Source organism: Bison bison, unplaced genomic scaffold (genome assembly GCF_000754665.1).
Source record: "Bison bison bison isolate TAMUID 2011002044 unplaced genomic scaffold, Bison_UMD1.0 scf7180017864067, whole genome shotgun sequence".
NCBI classification, from domain to species: domain Eukaryota; kingdom Metazoa; phylum Chordata; class Mammalia; order Artiodactyla; family Bovidae; genus Bison; species Bison bison.
Genome location: NW_011494639.1, coordinates 861,054 through 868,960, shown reverse-complemented (window position 1 = coordinate 868,960; position 7,907 = coordinate 861,054).

The following is a 7,907-nucleotide window of genomic DNA, read 5'->3' as shown; positions in this document are numbered from 1 at the left end:
CTCATCTCTGGTGACTACCTTCATCCTTCCAGCCTCCCCTTTTTGGTGGCCATTCAGCATTTCATCTCCTTTAAGAGGAGGGCAGTAGCAATTTGCTTTCTTGCCATGTTTACTTTCTGTGTTTGCCCAATATCTATTTGTCATTTTTATTGCATTTTTCTCTCTCTGCATTTGTCTTGGATGAGGCCTTGTCCTCAGTATTTGCTTTCAGAAAAGAGCACAGGATGCCTCCTGGAGCTGTGAATTTATGCCACTGGTTCCTGCTGAACCCACGTACTTGGGAAATAGAACGTTCACATACCCATCAGAAACTGTAGGAACTTAAAACTATATGGTGAGTTTTCATTCTCAAAAGCATTTTCAAAAGCATTATTTTATTTGAGTGTCACAAGGGTAATTTAGGGCAGATATTATCCTCTAAAAACACTTCAGGGTTTTGAAAAGAGCAGTTGGATCTGATTTGTGCTTTAGCTCTTCTCATCTGCTGGTGTGACTATCAGCAAATCACTTACTACCCCAAGCCTCCTTTTTTCCCACCTCTTACATCGTAATAAGTAATACCTACCACTTTCCTATTTTTTTTAAGTTAGAACATATATATACACACACACACACACATGCATATACACACAATAGTGTGTGTCTAACCACTTCACACAATTTTGATAAGGTTCAAATAAGATAGTATAGATGAAAGAGTTCTTGACATCATGAAGCATTACAAAACCAAGAGGGATCAGTATTGTTGTTACTGAAGAATTACTCTTACATATATTTCCAAATTTTCGGAATGAGGACAATTGTTGATGAGCAGAGCTCAATCTCTCAAGCTCCCATTCCAAGGTATCTTCCTCCCCAGCAGCTACCTAGTCCTGATAGGGGGCCCGAAGGCGCCTCTTCCTGCCAGGGTAGTCAGAAGGTCACCTCCCACTCCTACTCAGCCTTCCTTGTTCAGGGAGAGGAGCTGGACTTCCTCCACCAAGGAGAACAGAAAACTAAGTTTCTCTCCATCTCAGTGACTTATGGAAAGGGAATTTGGCTTGAGCCAGAGAAAAGAAAGCAGTAGCTATACAGCCAGCCTGAGATATGTTAAAGAGGGCCGTAAGGAAATTCACATTTGCTTCTTTTTTTCAATTTTGTGTGTGTGTGTGTTTGTGTGTGTGTGTGGTTTTGTTTGCTCATTTGTTTTTGGTTTTCCACGGTCTCTTTAAGACCTGGGCAATTTTCTGATTCGGTGAATGATTCAACTCTCTTAAAAGCACTTTAGCTTACCAATAGGTTCCCTTTCTGGCAAATACTTCAATAGTTGCCATCTGGGAGCTTTCTCCTATCCTTCAGTTGATGTTTTTGCCGGGGCTAGCTGTTTTTCAAAATGCATTTATGTATCAGGCCATAATAGCCCTGAGATCCACTGTGAGAAGCAAGCTATGGCCATGTCAGTGGGTAGTTAAAGGAGACTGGCCTCAGAGAGTAGCACTGAGGTCAAAGACACTCCTGAACAAACACAAAGAAATTATATTTCCTCAATTCAAAACTAACTTGATGGAAACATCTTAGCCTCAAATCCAATTGCTTTCACCAGGAAAGTGATGAAATTGGCTCAGTTGATAAAAGCCAGCACATCTCCCCTCCCTAATTGCATCAGCTTGACCCTCTCTTCTGATTAAATGCTTATAATTTTTATCCCAGCATGTAATTTTTTAATTATAATATGTTTGAAGAACATCAAAATTATTTGGCTCTTTGCAGGGTGATGGTTGACAGCAGAGTCAATTCGTCTTTTTCTCTGATGTGCTGAGCACCCAGTGGGTGCCTGAGAAATAATAATTGATGAGAAAGGCAGAGACCCTGTAGATGGGTGATGGGCCCACAGTCAATTGTGTGGGGAGGAGAGGGCTCTGCACTCACTGGAGGCTGCATTCCTGCCTCCCCATGCATTTGAGACGGGCTAAAAGAAACCAGAGAGACACTGGATCATGTACCCATGTTCTTGTTACTATACGGAGATTTCTGCTCCAAGGCCTCCAGTTAGCTCAGTTGGTTTTCTCTGTGTTCAGGGTTGTGATGCAGCAATGGTTTAAGAGATTCTGTTTAGGAAATACTTCCTTGTCATAGTTAAAATTATCTTACACTGAGTAAAATATACTATTTCCTGGACCAAAAAAAGAAAGAAAGAAAACCAACCAAATAGAAAACCACCCAGATTTCAGCAATAATGGGATGAGAAAAGAAAAGGTAGATTTAGGGCAAGAAAAAAAGGAGTCTCTACAAAGGATACAATAGGAGATCAGGCTTCCATCTCCAAATTTCTCTGTAGGGTGGATAAACGGTTGGCCTTAAAAACACTGCTCTCAAATTCTGCTTCACCTCTTACCAGCAGGGTAACCTTGAGTTCTAAGGTCATCCTCTCGGACCTTGCTTTCCCCTCCTGTGACACTGGTCACTTCCTGAGCAGTGTTCCTGTGAAGCAGCATCTGTAACAGCACAGACTCTACTGCACAGGTGAAAGTGCCCGGGAAGGGTTGACGAGAGTTATCATATCAAGAAGTTTCCCAATCAGCATCCAGACGCAGCGCTCTTCCTGTGAAAACTGCAAACACAGCTTAAACTCACAGCTGCCTGGACCTCTCTGAGCCTGTCTTTTCTGCAAGCACATGGCTGGACAGAATGGCCTCTGGGGACTCCCCCTGAGGGAGCCACCAGTCTGTATCTCTGAAGCCACGGCCCCCTGGCTCCACTGCCTGCCTGTCTAATCTGTGTGTTTTTCTGTTTGTGTTTTTTGTTTTTCATGGAGTCAGCTGCGTGACCCTCAGACCTGAAAAGGATACTGAATTGCCAATTCAATTTACCTAAAACTGGTGGAGCCTGAAAGCCTGGCCTACATTGACATACAGCTAATCTAATACAAATTGATTTTGGTTTTAAATCTGAGCAAGTCAAGAAATTGCTGTGGGTTTTTCCAAAACACAAAGGATCCTGCTTGGCTGCAACTGCAGTATCTGAGTTAGGCTTCCTGGGTCCTGGTCTTTGAAGCCATATTCGTGCTCGCGCCCATAGCTGAGGTTGCTATCAACCACCCCCACCCCCACCCCACAACCCTTCAGATGCTGATTTTCGTAGAGATTTCAGGAACTCCAGACCTCAGGCCACGGTTCCCCATTCAGTAATCCTTGGTGCCAGTTTGGCTGTACCCTTGAACCTAAAGTCTGACCACTTTAGCTTATTTCTGAAGCTCCATAACCAAGAACTACCGTTCTGATAACTATACTCCAGGGTGCAAGCTCTTATCCAGAGTAACATTTGGCTAACTCAATTCCTCATAAAGCGAGAACCTGCACTGTCTGGGACCTCTATTTCCATCCATAGGACTGGCTTCCTGAATTCTGGGGCAGGGCTCAAAGCCCTACAACCCAGGACACTTTCCCATTGCCTACTGCCTGCCTCCTGACCTGTTTGCTTGGGTTTGCTCCACATCCTGACATGGATACATCATTGTCCATAACTCATTTCAGATTTCACAGACACCAGCCTCTTCCCCAGACCAGCACTGGTTATCTATTTACAAAATAATGAAACAAAAAACCTTCAAAAACAGTTTTATTGAGCTAGTAACAAATCAATTTTAAGCTGAATTTCTGGATATGAAGAAATGGATGGGATTCAGATGTGACCAGTTAGGGGACTATGGCAAGAAAGAAAGGAGCATGTCACATCTTGGAGCAAATCTGCAGTCATGCTAATTCTTCTGAGGATACGTTCAAATGCAGCAAAATAATAATATCTATTTAGTGTGGTGGGATGATTACATGAGATAATGACACCCAATAGTCACTTAACACATATTGACTACCGTATTATGTTGTTTTTTTTTTAAGTCCGAAAGCAGCAGGGTTGGAGATAGGTGAACTGAACAAGTTAGCAGCTCAAAGAACCAGGTACCTGAGGTGCAATTGGCCTCAGGTGAGAGGGTACATTCAGCTATGAGTCTCAGCAGGAAGTCGAGTGCAGTGGACAGCAATGTGTACACAGAAACTGTGGCAACAGCCAGCAAGCGGCGGGCTGTACATGGAGAGCTAAATAAGCAGCCAGGTAGATGGAAAGTCAGCCAGGGGATGGTGAAAAGTCGGGTGTGAGAAATAGACAAGGGTTCCATCCCTGATTGTAGAGGATAGCCGTTCTTAAATTCTAATGTGCGTAAGAATTACATGATGTGCTAACTATAAATGGAGATTCCCTGTCATCGTCTACAGTTTTTGAATCATGCAGTCTGGAACAGGATCTTTATAACATGTTCTTTTTTTTTAATTTTTATTTTACATTGGACTATGGTTGATTTATTATGTTATGTTAGTTTAAGGTGAACAAACTGGTTCACTTGCACGAGTTCTTTAGATGATTCACGTGTGATGGTTTGAAGACCACTCTTGAAGAAATTTGAATGTAGGGAGACAGAAAACAGCAAAGCAGCCCCTAGGACTAGAGGAACCAAGTCACCCAGAAAGTTAATAAAGGAAGATTCAGCTCCAAGGATTCAGTCAACACAACAGTGGGGCTAGGAGTCTGAGCCTCAGGAAACAAGGCAAGTCCCCCTCCCCTCCATCCTTCTGACTAGTAGGGGAATCAAGCCACCCAGGAGAGGGTAGAGTAGGTTTCAGGGAAAAAAATGAATCAAACAGCAAAAGATTTTCTGTGCCGAAGGAAAATAGTGACTGTTTTGATTGGATGCTGTTTGTCTCTTGCTCTCTTCATTAATTTATTCATTTATTCATTTACTTATTGACTGCATTATGATTCCAAATTCTGTTGCTCCAACTACAACCTTGCTCATGAATCTAAGAACTATGCCTAAACATCCTCCTAAGAACTTGATATATATATATATATATGTATACACTTTATATATATAAAGTATAACTCAGCATCTTTTTGTCTCCAAATTAACTTTCTTCCTTAAATTCATGTTATTCAAAGGATAAAAAAAGAAAATTGGAATCCTCTCTTTTATATCTATATACCAGGGGCTAGAATACCAAGAAGTTCATCTATATTTGCTACAATAAGCAGTAGAGGGGCAAGGATCTTCTGGCCATTTCACACACCTTCAAACAGAGGCTTGAAATCAAAGCATGAAGAGGCAAATGTATGAACCCTGCAGTCCCAATTTCCAGCTTGAGGTTCTTTCCATTTGGTCCCCCACTGGTGAACTGAGTGTCCCTAATGTAGTTTGGAATTGGGAATTGGAGAATTATCTGGGCCAATCTGTCTAGTGGATAATTTGATTGAAGAAAAACATAAGGAAAGGCTCCATCACTCAAAGTCATCTGCAGCAATAGCTTGATGTATTGCCTCCTATTCTACCATTAGCAATTCATTCTTTAGAAAACTTATTTTTAAATGTAAATAAGTACCATTGCCAAAGTAAATAATTAGAGCAAACTTTTCAAACTGAATTCCCAGGACCCCTCGAGGTTCCCTTGAACATTTCCCAGGACCCATCAGAGGGGACAAGGCTCACCAACCCCTCTAGGCCACCAGTCTCATCAGCTTTAACCAGAGGAACTGTTTGTTTTTTTCTTCCTCTGAGAAGTTTAGGAGCTTCATGCAAGAGCATTTATAGAAAAGATGCTTTACCTTTGAATGTCAAAAATAATTTGTAAGAGTGGAACAAACTGGAAACAGCCTAAACGTCCATCCTCCTAAATTATCCTGCTTCCATACAATGAAATGTAGGAGGCCACTAAAAAGATGATATAGGCTTATATGATCTGAACTTGAAACATTTGGATAATTCATTAAGACAGAAAGTCAAGTAGCAAAAGAGTGTACTTCTTTGTTCTTTCAGTAGCAAGTTTTGGACTAGTTCTAAATGTGTTCAAACTGTATATTTATACACTTAAATAAGCACAATGTAGTTCAGGAAAAGCACATACCTTTCAGCTTAAAAATCTGGACTTGGAGTTTGGGTATGCATTTAATATTTTACTATTACTCCTCTGTTGCTTTTCATATTTTCATCTTTGAAAAAAACTTAGTTTAAAAATTTTTGAAAGTTATTGCATTAAGGTATCAGTTTTCATTATGAACATCTTGGAAGATATCAGTAATCACTTTCTTTCCGCAGTGACAGTTACCTCTGAGGAAAGGAACCCCTGAAAGATAAATGCTGATATGAATGTGGTTCATGGAGGTGGAATGATGTGGAGAGTTCCTGACCTGCTTGGGACCCTGACATTTGACAGGGAAATTCCTCCTGGTGAGGAGAAACTAAATATATTCATGTATTATATATTAGTTATATAATATATACTTAATATATTATATATAATATAAACTATATAATTATTATACATTAATATATTGTGTTATAAATATATTATATATACTGTTATATATGTTATATAACATAAATAATTAAATGTACATAACATATAATATGCACATATATTATACTATACATATATATTATATAATACATACTATACACATATATTATACAATATATACTATACACATATATTAGGACTTCCCTGGTGGCTCAGTTGGTAAAGTGTCTGCCTACAATGCGGGAGACCCGGGTTCAATCCCTGGGTCAGGAAGATCCCCTGGAGAATGAAACGGCAACCCACTCCAATACTCTTTCCTGGAAAATCCCCTGGATGGAGGATCCTGGTAGGCTACAGTCCAGGGGGTTGCAAAGAGTTGGACACGACTGAGCAACTGCACTTCACTTACACACATATATTATATAATATATAATATACACATATATTTGGGTGTTCATTGGAAGGACTGATGCTGAAGCTGAAACTGCAATACTTTGGCCACCTGATGGGAAGAGCTGACTCATTGGAAAACACCCTGATGCTGGGAAAGACTGAGGACAGGAGGAGAAGGGGACAACAGAGGATGAGATGGTTGGATGGCATCACCGACTCAATGGACATGGGTTTGAGTAAACTCCAGGAGTTGGTGATGGACAGGGAGGTCTGGCGTGCTGCGGTTCATGGGGTTGCAAAGAGTGGGACACGACTGAGCACCTGAACTGAACTGAACTGATACACATATATTATATAATATATATTCATATATATTAATATGAATGGCTGAGAGAAACGCCTCACCTTTTACACTTTTTTGCTTTGTCCTCTGATTATGAATATCCTCTAAATGATCCCCAGCAGAGAAACTAGGTCCAGAAGGCAGAGGACTACGAGTCAGATATTAAAGGAAAATCATTTTCTTCAAGGCATCACAAGGCTGTTATTTGGGTTGGACACTGACTCTGAAAAAAATCGCCCAGATTTTTGCTCATCTCTCTACTTCCTGCGTCTGGGTAGGAGACAGAGTCCTTGGAGTCTAAGGGCACACGAGTCAGAAAGCCTGGGTTTGTGTCCTAGCTTCCTTGATTAGTCACTTGTGACCCCTGTGGAATGAAGGAATTGGACTTAGCTTTTCTCCGAGCTCTCTACAACTCCGAGTGCTGTTATAATCCAGACACAGGTAGACCCATCTCCCGGGACTTCCCACTCGCCTCCGTCTTGGACTCCCCTCTCCCCAAAGGGCTCCAAGAATAAAACCCGCCCTCCTTCCCACGCCCATCTTTTTTCGGCTCCTGCCCGCAGGCGTCTGTGTGGTGCCCCGGCGTGCCAGGCGGAGCCCAGGGCCCTGGGCTTCCCCTGCAGAAGACGAGGCCTCAGGCTGCTTCATCAGGGCCCCTTGGAGCCGTGCTCTCCGAATCGTCAGTCATGCTCTCTCAGAGGGAGCACTGTGAGCTGTCAGAGTTAACCGGTCTCCATCCTCAAGTGGGCTCTCAGCGTCCACTCGGGAAGGCACCGGCCAGAGGACTCAGGTCAGCCATCATCGGAGGCGCAGAATCACCCTCACTCTCCCGCTCCATCCTCCCCGTA